The sequence below is a fragment of the Dipodomys merriami genome, unplaced genomic scaffold (genome assembly GCF_024711535.1).
Source record: "Dipodomys merriami isolate MVZ:Mamm:240054 unplaced genomic scaffold, mDipMer1.0.p SCAF_1, whole genome shotgun sequence".
Classification (NCBI taxonomy): Eukaryota; Metazoa; Chordata; class Mammalia; order Rodentia; family Heteromyidae; genus Dipodomys; species Dipodomys merriami.
In genome coordinates this window covers 135,554,620-135,568,222 of record NW_027202270.1, presented here as the reverse complement: position 1 = coordinate 135,568,222, position 13,603 = coordinate 135,554,620, and the positions used below count along the sequence as shown (strand labels likewise).

General features: G+C 47.2%; 1 long non-coding RNA gene across 1 annotated transcript; it reads left to right on the top strand.

The window, feature by feature from the left end:
• Positions 1-8,788: 8,788 nt before the first annotated feature.
• LOC138807000 (uncharacterized) lies at positions 8,789-10,440 on the top strand. Its single transcript, XR_011366023.1, has 2 exons — positions 8,789-8,872; positions 10,089-10,440. It is a non-coding gene; the product is annotated as an uncharacterized lncRNA (long non-coding RNA).
• Positions 10,441-13,603: the final 3,163 nt, after the last annotated feature.

Here is a 13,603-nt window from a genome sequence, read left to right as displayed (position 1 = left end):
CTGGGAAGGTGGCTCAGTGGTAGAGCGCTTGCCTTGCATGCATGAGGCCCTGGGTTCGATTCCTCAGCACCACATAAGCAAAAAGAAAAAAGCCGGAAATGGTGCTGTGGCTCAAGTGGTAGAGCGCTAGCCTTGAGCTGAAGAGCTGAGGGACAGCGCCCAGGCCCAGAGTTCAGGCCCCACGACCGGACCTCCCCTCCCCCCCAAAAAAGAACATAAGAAAGCTGGATGCCAGTGGCTCCTGCCTGTAATCCTGGCTCCCCAAGAGGCTGAGATTGGGAGGATGGCGTTCAAGACCAGCCCCAGCAAAAAGTTTCTGAGACTCCATCTCAAGGAGTAGATGAGGTGACAAGTGTCTCTTATAGCCTAAGAGGACTAGGTAGATAGCAACTCAGGCATATGCCTGGGCAGAAAACAAAAATAACCAGGACAAAATATTCCTGGAGGTATGGCTTGTAATAAGTGCTCAAGGACCTGGGTTCAAATCCTAATACAAAAAGCATAGGTAAAAGTGGTACTATGGCTCAAAGTGCTACAGTGCTAGCCTTGAGCAAAAGTGCTCAGGACAGTGTCCAGGCCCTGAGTTCAAGTCCCACAACTGACAAAAAAAAGAAAGGCAGGAAGAAGGAGAAAAAGAAAGAAAGGGGAGAGAGAGAGAGAGAGAGAGAGAAAGAAGGAAGGAAAGGAAAGAGAGAGGGAAAGGAAGGAAGGAAGGAAAGAAAGAAAGAAAAGTAGTTTAAAAATGCTGGGTTCTAGGGCTGGGAAGTTGGCTCAGTGGTAGAGCGCTTGCCTTGCATGCCTGAGGCCCTGGGTTCGATTCCTCAGCACCACATAAGCAAAAAGAAAAAAGCCGGAAGTGGTGCTGTAGCTCAAGTGGTAGAGCGCTAGCCTTGAGCTGAAGAGCTGAGGGACAGCGCCCAGGCCCAGAGTTTAGACCCACGACTGGATAAAAAAAAAAAAAAAAAGAAAAGGATTTCCAGCCAATGCTTCCCATCGGCCTTTCAGACATCCCAGGCGAGGCCATGGTGAAGCTCTACTGCCCCAAGTGCATGGACGTGTACACACCCAAGTCATCAAGGCACCATCACACGGACGGCGCCTACTTCGGCACCGGTTTCCCTCACATGCTCTTCATGGTGCATCCCGAGTACCGGCCCAAGCGACCTGCCAACCAGTTTGTGCCCAGGCTCTACGGTTTCAAGATCCATCCAATGGCTTACCAGCTGCAACTCCAAGCTGCCAGCAACTTCAAGAGCCCAGTCAAGACCATTTGCTGACTCTATACCCCACTTGTCTTTCGGTCTTTGACACCTCCATTCCTTTGCTGCCACCCCTTCAGGAACCCTCTATGGTTTTTAGTTTAAATTAAAGGAGCCATTATTGTGGTGGGAATATGAAATAAAATGGAAGAAAAGGCCACAAAAAAAATGCTGGGTTCTAGAGGCTTACACCTAGAATCCTAGAATCCTAGCTACTTAGGAGGCTGAACAGCATGCCCAACTTGGCTTTGAACCATGATCCTCAGATTTCAGCCTCCTGAGTAGCTGCTAGGATTACAAGCATGAGCTACATTCTCCTGGATCTCACTAAGGGAATTTTTTTCTCTCTCTCTCTCCTTCCTTCCTTCCTTCTTTCTTTCTTTTTTGGTCTGAGACTGAAACTTGAACTATGTACTTGATGCTTTTGCTCATTGGCTAGTGCTCTACCAACTGAGCCATGTCTCCAAGCCCTAAAGGAAGCTTTATTTTTGGTGCTGGTCCTGGGGCTTGAACTCAGCCACCTGGACACTGTCCTGAGCTTATATTCTCAATGTTAATGTGCTACCACTTTGAGCCAGAGCTCTACGTCTGGCTTTGTGACTCTTTAGATAAGAGTCTCAAGGATTTTACTGCCCAAGCTGGCTTTGAACATAGATTCTCAAAGTTCACAGCTCCACTTCCAGTTTTTAGGTAGTTAATTGGAGATCAGAGTCTCATGACTTTTCCTGCCCGGGCTGGCTTCGAACCTCTATCCTCAGCATTCAGCCTCCTGAATAACTAGGATTATAGGTGTGAGCCACCGGCACCCCAGCCCAAAGGACACTTTGAATAAAGGACTTCGGCAGCCAAAGCTGAGCTGTGAACTAATTGCCTCCATGGCGTCTCTCTTACCCTGAAGCATGGAAAGCTGTGGGGTAAATGGGTGGAGCGTGCCGAGCGTCGTGACTGAAGCAGGAGAAACAGACTCACGCTTGGGTTGAATGCATTCAGAGGTGCCAGGCCCCAGCTCCATGGAAACTAAATGCCACTCCCCGCCCTGACTAGGGAGGCCTGTGAGCAGGCCACGCTGCCTGTGCATGCTGTACAACCTGTGCTCTGCTGTCATGTGAGGCCTGATGTGTTCATGCTTGTCATCCCCTGCCCTACTTGGAACTCCAGGGCAGCTAGGCCACCACTGGACCTGTAGGAAGAGCCTGTAGGAGGCAGATCCAGGCAAGGACCAGGGAGTCACTGCCAATATGAAAGGACCCAGGGCTTAGCTACACTGCTCCTTGTCCCACAGTCCAAGCAAGTCCCCACCCCATCCCCGTTTTTGTGCCAATCTTGGGGTTTGAACTCAGGGACTGCTGGGCCTTTTTGCTCAAGGCTAGCACTCTATCACTTGAGCCACAGCTCCACTTGTGGCTTTTTGACTCGAGATCAGAGTCTCAAAGACTTTACTAACCAAGCTGGCTTTGAACTGCGATTTTCAAAGTTTAACCTCCGGAGGAGCTAGGATTATAGGTCTGAGCCATGGGTGCCTGGCTTGTAAATCTCCCTGTTGAATGCTGACCACTTGCTGGTCTACCTGGAACTTTCCAGGTGTGTGATGATTGTAGGTTCAGAAACAGGTCATCCTTAAAAGCACAGTGTTTCCCACATGGGAGCTGTGAGAAGCCTGGGTCAAGGGAATACACAGTACAAACACTACTATTGCAAGAGTAGGATACTTTGGAGATTTCCAGTAACCGGTCACTTCCCCAAGGCTTGTTATGTTGGTTTACTTTGGCAGTGATTGCAATGTGGCCAAGTAGAAAGAACAGGGAGCTTTTTGCTTGCTTGCTTTGGTGGTACTGGTACTTTGGTGGTACTTAGGCTTTTGTGCATGATAAGCTTTCTACATTTAGTCCCCCTTCTACCCCCATCCCTTTCTCTTTCTTTCTTTCTTTTTTCTTTCTTTTTTGTTTTGTTTTGTTTGTCGGTCGTGGGGCCTGAACTCTGGGCCTGAGCACTGTCCCTCAGCTCTTCAGCTCAAGGCTAGCACTCTACCACTTGAGCCACAGCACCACTTCTGGCTTTTTCTGCTTATGTGGTGCTGAGGAATCGAACCCAGGGCCTCATGCTTGCAAGGCAAGCACTCTACCACTGAGCCACCTTCCCAGCCCCTCCCTTTTTCTTATTACAAAGTCTTACTAAATAATCCAGTCTTGTTTGAAACTTGTGATCCTCCAGTCTCCGCCACCTGAGTGCTGGGATTACAAGTGGATATTACCATGCCCAGCTTTTTTTTTTTTTTTTTTTTTTTGTCGGTCCTGGGGCTTGAACCCTGGGCCTGGGCGCTGTCCCTGAGCTCTTCAGCTCAAGGCGAGAGCTCTACCACTTGAGCTACAGCGCCACTTCCGGTTTTCTGGTGGTTTATTGGAGATAGGAGTCTCACGATCTCTCCTGCCCGGGCTGGCTTTGAACCACGATCCTCAGATCTCAGCCTCCTGAGTAGCTAGGATTACAGGCGTGAGCCACCAGCGCCCGGCCACCATGCCCAGCTTTAAGAATAGAAAAGTTTTGGCTACTTCTTATAAATTTGTTGACTTTGGGCAAGTTACCTGCATTAAACCTCTGTTTCCTATTAATAAAATGATCTAATACAAGAATACAATGTATCCATAGAGTTCAATATACAACAGCTGCACACAATAGACATTTAGCAAACCTTATGATTAAACTGTAACCTCTTTGTACATCACATTTATAACAACCATTTAAAACAACTAACAACAAAAATCCCAAAAAAGCTGGGTTCTGGTGGCTCACACCTGTAACCCTAGCTATACAAAAGGTTGAGATCTGAGCATCAGGGTTCAAAGATAGCCTGGGCAGTAAAGTTTTGGGACTCTTATCTTCAATTAATCACAAAACAGAAACAAACAAAAAACCAGAAGTAGAGGTGTGGCTCAAGTGGTAGAGGGCTATCCTTGAGTACAAAACTCAGGGACAACTCTCAGATCCTGAGTTGGAGCCTTAGGACCAGCACCAAAATTATAAATGTTTTAGAGGGGCTGGGAATGTGGCTCAGTGGTAGAGTGCTTGCCGAGCATGCATGAAACCCTGGGTTCCATTCCTCAGTACCACATACACAGAAAAAGCCAGAAGTAGTACTGTGGTTCAAGTGGTAAAGTGCTAGCTTTGAGCAAAACAAGCTCAGGGACAGTGCCCAGGTCCTGAGTTCAAGCCCCAGGACTGGCAAAAAAAAGTTTTGGATTTTCACCAGAAAAATTACCACAGAGTTTCTTGTCATGTTTACCTGCACTTTGCTCATGAACTGTTTTCCTAAATTACCCTCTCATTTCCACACTATTTATGCATCCAAGCCTGAACCATTTACAATTTTGGTAGGAAGATCTTGTAAACTTGACAGTCTTTCAAAATCAAAGGGAGTATCATGTCCACATGGGGAGCTCATATACATATATGAATATGCACATGAAGGCTGAGCATGGAGGGGAGACTGAAGTTTGCGGTTGAGCTGGCCTGGCTGCCTGTGGACATCAGGCACAGAACTGGCAAAGCCCCTGTAGGTCCTGAAATACCTTCCTCACAGCACACAGCGGCCACTTTTGCTGATGCTCTTGAGTGCCAGGATTGTCCTCAGGCACCCTTCTTCCCAGGCTCTCTGGAGGTGTGAAAATTGAGGATGATGGGCCTGAGGGCTAGAGCTGGCTTGCAGATTCCCACACAGCTGGCTTGCAAGCAACTGGGCAGCAAGTTGGAGAGGGGACAGTTGAGTGAAGCTGAAGGCTGGAGCGAATCACCCCAAAGGCTTTTCTGATCTGTGGGGACCATGACCATGGCGACGTGGGTAGCTTGGGACATGCAAAGAAGGCCCTGCTCCTATTTTGACTTTTTCCACTAATGACTATCCTCACTGTTTTTTTGGGTTTTTTGTTTTTTAGCCAAAACTGTTAAAATAAAATAAAATGTATACATAGGCACATTTTCAAAAATGAGGGCTGGAGGTGTAGGTCAGTGATACAGCACCTATTTAGTATGCACAAGAATGTGGCTTCTGGGCTGGGAAGGTGGCTCAGTGGTAGAGCGCTTGCCTTGCAAGCCTGAGGCCCTGGGTTCGATTCCTCAGCACCATATAAGCAAAAAGAAAAAAAGCCGGAAGTGGCGCTGTGGCTCAAGTGGTAGAGGGCTAGCCTTGAGCTGAAGAGCTGAGGGACAGCACCCAGGCCCAGAGTTCAGGCCCCACAACCGGACCCCCCCAAAAAAAGAAAAAAGAAAAAAAGAATGTGGCTTCCATCCCCAACACCTCAATTTGAAAAAGAAAAGATGCAGAAAGATGCTGTGATCACTGTCCCCACAAATCTATCTTCATGTCTCCAGGTCTCTGCACAGAACAAGGTGGCTCTGCTGGTGTGGATAACACTGCCACCTAGTGGCGCTTCTGATGTCAGCAACCTGGCCCTCCAAATAGAGTTCCAAATCTTTCCCTGTAAATTTGTGTGTTTTTTTGTTTTTTGTTTTTGGTTGGTCATGGGGCTTGAACTCTAGGCTTGGGGAGCTGTCCTTGCGCTCTTCAGCTCAAGGTGAGCACTTTACCGCTTGAGCCACAGCACCACTTCCAGTTTTCTAGTGGTTTATTGGAGATAAGAGTCTCATGGACTTTCCTGCACAGGCTGGCTTTAAACCATGATCCTCAGATCTCAGCCTCTTGAGTAGCTAGGAGTACCGGTGTGAGCCACCAGTGCCCAGCTTACATTTGTGTTGTTGTTTTCTTTTTGCAGGTCCTGAGCCTTGAACTCAGGGCTTGGGCACTGCCCTAGGGCTTTGTTTTGCTCAAGGCTAGATCTTTGAGCCAATAGTTCTGCTTCTGGCTTTTTTGGTGTTTAATTGGAAATAAGAGTCTCATGGACTTTCCTGCCTGGGCTGGTTTATTGACTGGGAATCCTCAGATCTCATCCTCCTGAGTAGCTATCATTATAGGCCTGAGCTATCAGCATGGAACCCTCCTCTCTTTTATTCTCTTTCCTTTCCTTTTTAACCTTCCTCTATTTTCTTTATGTCTTGTTTTCCTTTTTTTTTTTTTTTGGAACTCAGGCAGGTGCTCCATACCTTGAGCTGTGCCTCTGGCCCTGTTACTGCCTTTTCTAGTAGCCCCAGACAACAGACAAACTTAGCTAGACCTGATTTTTAACCTTTAAGAGAGCTATATGAAACAAAAATTCCAACAGTTTTTCTTAAAATTATCTATTTGTCCTATAATTATATTCTCCAGCACCCCCTCCCCCCAATGAAAACAACCAAATAACATTAGGACAGATGAGAAAAACAGGCTTTTCTCCCCTCCTAGTTTTACCCTTACCAATTATGGAATATGGGACAAGCCTTAATTCAAAAACACTACCCCACATAAGTGTTGTAAGGACTTAAAAACTCTGGCACATAGTAAGTATTAAACCAACAGTGGCCTTTATTCTTCATTTGATTCTAAAATTCTATGGAACCTAAAAACATAGTAGTAACATCAACCTAAGTCTCTGCTCTCTGGCTGGCTTCCAGGTGAGGAGCAAGGGAACATCCTGTCCCAGGCTACCTTACCTGTTATTCCAGCCCTGCCATGCTTTACTGTCCCGGGATTCCTGAGAAAGAAAAACACTCTACACCCCATCCAGTAAACACCAAGGATTCTGCCCTGAGTGTGTGGAAAACCGCCATTGACCCACTGGAGAAAAAAAAACCCAAGGATTTTTTTTCTTGGACCATTGGAAGCCACTCTGCTTTTAGCACTTCCATTTCTGTACTTTGAATTTTAATTTAAGCCTTACTTTATTAAAGCTTCGATGCGACCCAGCTGCACAGAGAAGAAAAACACCTTGCAAACAGATAGCAAATCAAACCGTAATTTGCAAAGCCATTTAAGGGAAAAGCTCTGGGTGCTGGGGAGAGGATGTGGGGAGGGGACTTGGGGCCGTGGGAAATGACAGAGATTGCAAGTAGGAAATTCTCTTTGCCAAACATCTGTCCAGACAGTGAAAGAGAAGAGGAGAGGGAGGAACCAAAGGTGAGGAGATGCAAGGATAAAATTCTGTAGGACCAGGAAATGATCTCCTGCGTCCACTCTTCCTTCCACAAACCCTTTCCTGGTGCCCTCTCTGGGCTAGACTTAGTATGTGGGCGTGAGCTGAACCAGATGCCTCAAAAATGAAGTGCTCGCTGGGCACTGGTGGCTCATGGTTGTAATCCTAGCTTCTCAGAGGGCTGAGACCTGAGGATCACCGTTCAAAGCCAGCCTAGGTAGAAAAGTCTGTGAGACTCTTTTTGTTGTTGTTGTTGTTGTTGGTGGTGGTGGTGGTGGGGCTTGAACTCTGGGTTTGGATGCTGTCCCTCAGCTCTTCAGCTCAAGGTGAGCACTCTACCACTTGAGCCTCAGCATCACTTCCGGTTTTCTGGTGGTTTGTTGGAGATAAGAGTTTCACAGACTTTCCTGCCCAGGCTGGCTTTGAACTGTGATCCTCAGATCTCAGGCTCCTGAGTAGCTAAGATTGAGCCCTGCAAACTTATGACTCTTATTAACCACCAAAAAGCTGGAAGTAGCTCAAGAGGTGGAGTGTCAGCCTTGAGCAGAAAAAGCCAAGATAGAGTTCAAATCCTTGTGCTGTTCCCCAACCCCTCCCCACCACACACAAAGTCTTTTGGCTAGGAGCCGGTGGCTCACACCTGTAATCTTAGCTACTCTGTAACCCTGACCCATGCCCATGCCCTGACTCTATTTAGGCCTGGACCAGCCCAGGCACTATGATTCCATACCTCATGTCTCATCACCAAAGTGTGCCACTTCACCTCTCCACTGGGGATGATCTGGGTTCTTGGTATTATTTTTCTGCTCTTTCTTTCCTCTCCTGCTCTCATGGCTCAATTTTCTAACAGTGTTAAGTGTATTTGAGGGCTGCAAGTCTTTGTGACAGGGGTCGGCCTGCAGTCTCTGGCTTTCCAATAAAGGCTTGCAATTCAACCTCTCAACATGTGGCTTTAATGTTTTCTGGAGACTGAGTTCTCATACAACACAAGGACCTAAAAGTGGGTGGGGTCACAAAGCAGAGGAACTGGTGGGGACCCACATGGAAGGCTTACCTAGTCAGGAAGATCTACTCTGTACTGTGGTGTGAAGGAAAAATCTTTTATTGTTGCTAACCCATTGAGAAAATGGGCGACAGCAGATGGCATCAGTTACCCAAGGTCGTTCACTGGCCAATACTCAATTAGGGTGCAATGTCAATATGCTGGAAAGGTTCCTAAGAATTGACTGGGTCAGGAAAGGCCTCTTCCCCTCTGGGGAGCTGGAATTTGCACAGAGGGTGGGGCTTTGTGACAGGCTAGGATCTTTCGCAGTAAGGTTGGTGGGCGGATGGATACCTCTGGAGCTCTCTGTCTAGTTTGTAAAGGGAAAGTAGGGAGGATCATCTTCTGTTGGAGCCTCCACCCGGAAGGGGAGGAGCTGGGGATGGACGGGTCAAGGGCTGTTCTGGGTAGATCCACCACGGTGGGCGGAGATGACCTGGCTAGGGCGCTTAGATTCTTGTCCTCTGACAACGCAGCCCCGCCGTCCGTCTCCCCTCAGTCTCCAGATTACGGTATCTTTTTTTTTTCCTTGGTCTTCTTATTAGTTTATTTGGAAAGTTCCGGGCAGTTCTCACATGAAGGCAGAATGATGTACTGCTAGTAATTATGGGATGCCTGCGTGTTCTGCGTCTCCCCAGCCTTCCGCACTCCCAACCTCTCTTAAATTCTTCTAGAATTTAAGGCTAAACATATCTTTCTATTTCTTTTTTTTTTCTCTCCCAATTCTGCCCGGTTCCCTTTCAGCCTCTATTTCTTTTTTCCTCCTTTCTTTCCTTCTTTCTTCCCTCCCTCCCTTATTCCTTCCTTCCCTCCTTCCTTCCTTTTTTTTTTTTGTTCCAGTTCTGGGACTTGAACTCTGGACCTCATGCTCTCTCTCATCTTTTTTTTTTTTTTTTTTTTGCTGATGGCTGGTGCTTTACTACTTAAGCTACACTTCCTCTTCCAGGTTTTTTTGCTAGTTAACTGAAGATAAGAATCACATAGCTGGGCTGGGAAGGTGGCTCAGTGGTAGAGCGCTTGCCTTGCATGCATGAGGCCCTGAGTTCGATTCCTCAGCACCACATAAGCAGAAAAAAAAAGCCAGAAGTGGTGCTATGGCTCAAGTGGTAGCGCGCTAGCCTCGAGCTGAAGAGCTGAGGGACAGCACCCAGGCCCAGAGTTCAGGCCCCACAACTGGACGCCCTCCCCCCAAAAAAAAGAATCACATAGCTAGGCACCAGTGGCCCATGCCTGTAATCCTAGCTACTCAGGAGGCTGAGATCTGAGGATCGAGGTTCAAAGCCAGTCTGTAAGACTCTTATCTCCAGTAAACTACTCAGAAAAACTGGAAGTGGTTCTGTGGCTCAAGAGGTAGAGCACCAGCCTTGAACAAAATAAGCTGAGGGACAGTACCTAGGACAGGCAAAACACCCCCCACCCCCAACAACAACAACAAAAACCAAACCTTACAATGTTTGCCTGCTTAGCTGGCTCCAAACAATTCTCAGATCTCAACCTCCTGAGTAGCTAGGATGACAGGTGTGAGCCACCAGTGTCTAGCTCTGCTCTGCTCCGGGCAGGAGCCTCTCACTAAGACTCTGAGTCACAGTATCTACTTTTAAGAGAAATCATGGAGTCTGATGAACAGCTTCTACCCTCCCCCCCCCCTCCAACTCCCAGATGTTCTGACCAGATTCCAACTTGCAACCCTTCCCTGAACTGTCTGGTTACATTTCTAATCCTGCCCAGGGACATTCCTGTTTCCTGCTGAGAAATGAGAAAAACAACCCTGCTTCCCAGAGCCTGCTGCGCTTCAACCCTGAGGACTGGAATCTCCATTTTAGGAAAAAATGTTTACCAGGGAAATGCTCCCGAGTCTCTGGGGAAATAACTCAAGACCTCTCACCCCCACCCTCCTTCCAATTGGCTGCAGAAGTGAGCTCCAGCGCCCAGTAACCTGGGAAGCCCACTACTTAAACAATACCTTGGAGAAGCATGTGTGGACTGGACATAGGTGTCTGAAACAGAGAAAAGACAGGCAAAATTATAGGATATGAGGGAGATAATAGAAGAGTGAAATAAACCACCATACACCAATCCAGCCTACCTCCTCTGTTATGGTTTTCTTGGAATGTAGTTATGTCTGCTCATTGATAAGTGGCCCGGGGCCTGCTTTCTGCATCTCTGCAGCAAGAATGAAGAGCTGTAACAGGGCACTGTGGCTCTCCTTGGCTTGTTAACCCTACGTTAGAGTCTTAAAGAAAATACTGTGAGGGTTGGATAAAGGAGATTTCTAGGTGGTTGTTCATGCAGAGGAGAGTTTATTAGCAGAACCCAACCTGCCCGTCCTGCACAGAGATGGAGATGTGCACAGGCTGTGCCAGCTGGACGTGTGCAGAGAAGGGAGGGGAGGATTAATCATAGGGACTGATTACCTAGGGAGAGGGCAGGAGGAGGTGTGGCCAAGTGCCGCCCCCGACCTTGAACCCCATCCTTTCAACCTCTACCTTAGGCCACCTTGGGGGGAACGGTGTCTGGGCTGCTAGGGACTGGCCCAAGGTCATGTGGCAGGCTGGTGCCAGCCAGGGCTGGTTCTCCTGCTGGCCTGCTCTGGGCTCTGGCCACAACTCCTCATCTCCTGATTCCTCCTCTCACCACCTCCAAAGGGTGGATGAGGATTGATCTCAGAGGAAGAGGAAGGGCACCAGTTACCTGGTTTGCAGATGTTGGGCGGGGATTCTAGGGTAGGGGCCTTGTGTGGATGGAGGGAGAACAAAAGGGCCATTTTCCCGGGCAGACCTAACAAATACTAGGTATTTCACTGAAAGTGCTTCTGTATCGTAAGTCTAATCAATAACAACAATAGAACTACACTACTTAATAAAAATAATCCTATCATCTCATCAATAACAATGTGTGTTTAACATCCTCCTGTTAGAAAAAAATAATATGTATCTATATTTTTAATATATTTTTTTAATTTTTATTTTTTTAATTTTTATTTTTTTATTGTGAAAATACTGTACAGAGGGGTTACAATTACATGGGCAAGATAGTGAGTACATTTCTTTTTTTTTTTTTTTTTTTTTTGTCGGTCGTGGGGCTTGAACTCTGGGCCTGGGCGCTGTCCCTCAGCTCTTCAGCTCAAGGCGAGCGCTCTACCACTTGAGCTACAGCGCCACTTCCGGTTTTCTGGTGGTTTATTGGAGATAAGAGTCTCACAGTCTTTCCTGCCCAGGCTGGTTTTGAACCGCGATTCTCAGATCTCAGCCTCCTGAGTAGCTAGGATTACAGGCGTGAGCCACCGGTGCCCGGCTGTGAGTACATTTCTTATCAAGCATTGTAGCCTCCTCCTTTGTTTCCCCTTCCCATCCCTTCCCATCCTCCCCCCCACCCCCCCAAACCTCCCCCCCAAGTTGTAAAGTTCGTTTTCGACATGACAACTTGTACTTCTCATTGTTGCAACAGGTCCACCTGTATCCTTATTTAAACGACTTGTTTTTCCCCTTCCCCTCCACAAATTATACCGACATCAAATACAGTGAAAGCAGGTTTTATACTGTGGGGGAGGGACATACAAAGCAACAAAGAAATAATCTTATAATTGCATTAGAAACAAATGCATGAAAGAAAAAAACATTTAAAATACATATCTTAGGGTTCATTTTCCTAACATCACCTTATCTTACCTTTTCTGCTTGACTCATACATATACTAGATATTGCAAATAAGAAATCATGGGACCTGGGGCTGGGAAGGTGGCTCAGTGGTAGAGCGCTTGCCTTGCATGCCTGAGGCCCTGGGTTCGATTCCTCAGCACCTCAGCGCCCAGGCCCAGAGTTCAGGCCCCATGACCGGACCAAAAAAAAAAAAAAGAAAGAAATCATGGGACCTATGTTTCTTTGGGCTTGGCTTACTTCACTTAATATAATTTTTTCCAAGTCTTTCCATTTCCTAACAAATGGGGCAATGTCATTCTTTCTGCTGGAGGCATAGAATTCCATTGTGTATATATACCACATTTTCTTGATCATTCATCTACTGAGGGGCATCTGGGTTGGTTCCAGATCTTAGCTATGGTAAATAATGCTGCAATAAGCATAGTCGTGCTGGTAGCTTTAGTGTGGTCTTGTTTGTAAACATTTGGGTAAATGCCCAAAAGTGGGATTGCTGGGTCATAGGGGAGTTCTATGTGGAGCGGGGGCTTGAATTCAGGGCCTAGGTGCTGTCCCTGAGCTACCTTTGCTCAAGGCTGGTGCTCTACCACTAGAGCCACAGTGCCACATCTGCCTTTTTCTGAGTAGTTTATTGGAATGAGAGTCTCAGGCACTGGCTTTGAACCTTAATTCTCAGGTCTCAGCCTTCTCAGTAGGAAAAGAGGGGGAGAAAGAGAAGGAAGAAGAGGGAGGAGGAGGAAGGAGGAAGAAGAAAAAGAAGAAGGAAAAGGCAGAGAAAGAAGAAAGCAATGGGCTGGGAAGGTGGCTCAGTGGTAGAGCGCTTGCCTTGCATACATGAGGCCCTGGGTTCAATTCCTCAGCACCACATAAGCAAAAAGAAAAAAACCGGAAGTGGCGCTGTGGCTCAAGTGGTAGAGCGCTGGCCTTGAGCTGAAGAGCTGAGGGACAGCGCCCAGGCCCTTAGTTCAAGCCCCAGGACTGGCACAACAAACAAACAAAAAATAACGTGTTTATTACTAGAATACATAATGCTAGCTAGACACTGACAGCTCTCACCTGCCATCCCCAGGATGTGGGAGGCTGAAATCGGAAAGATGGAGGTTTCAGAGTAGCCCAGACAGAGTCTGTGAGACTCCATTTCAACAGAAGAAGCTGGATATGGTGGCACATATCTGTCATCCCAGCTAAGATGGAAAGTATAAAATAGGTGGATTGTGGTCCAGGTGTGCACCTAGGCAAAAACAGACCCTACCTCAAAATAACCAGTACAAAACAAGGACTGAAGGCATAGTTCAAAGGTAGCAAAAGTGAGGTACTGAATTCAAATCCAGTAACACACCACACGCACACACAAACACACATGCACAAAATGTAATGCCACTACTTTTGTCTTTTTTTTTTTTTGTCAGTCCTGGGGCTTGAACTCTGGGCCTGGGCGCTGTCCCTCAGCTCTTCAGCTCAAGGCTAGTGCTCTACCACTTGAGCCACTTCCTGTTTTCTAGTGGTTTACTGGAGATAAGAGTCTCATGGACTATCCTGCCCTGGTTGGCTTTGAACCGTGATCTTCGGATCTCAGCTTCCTGAGTA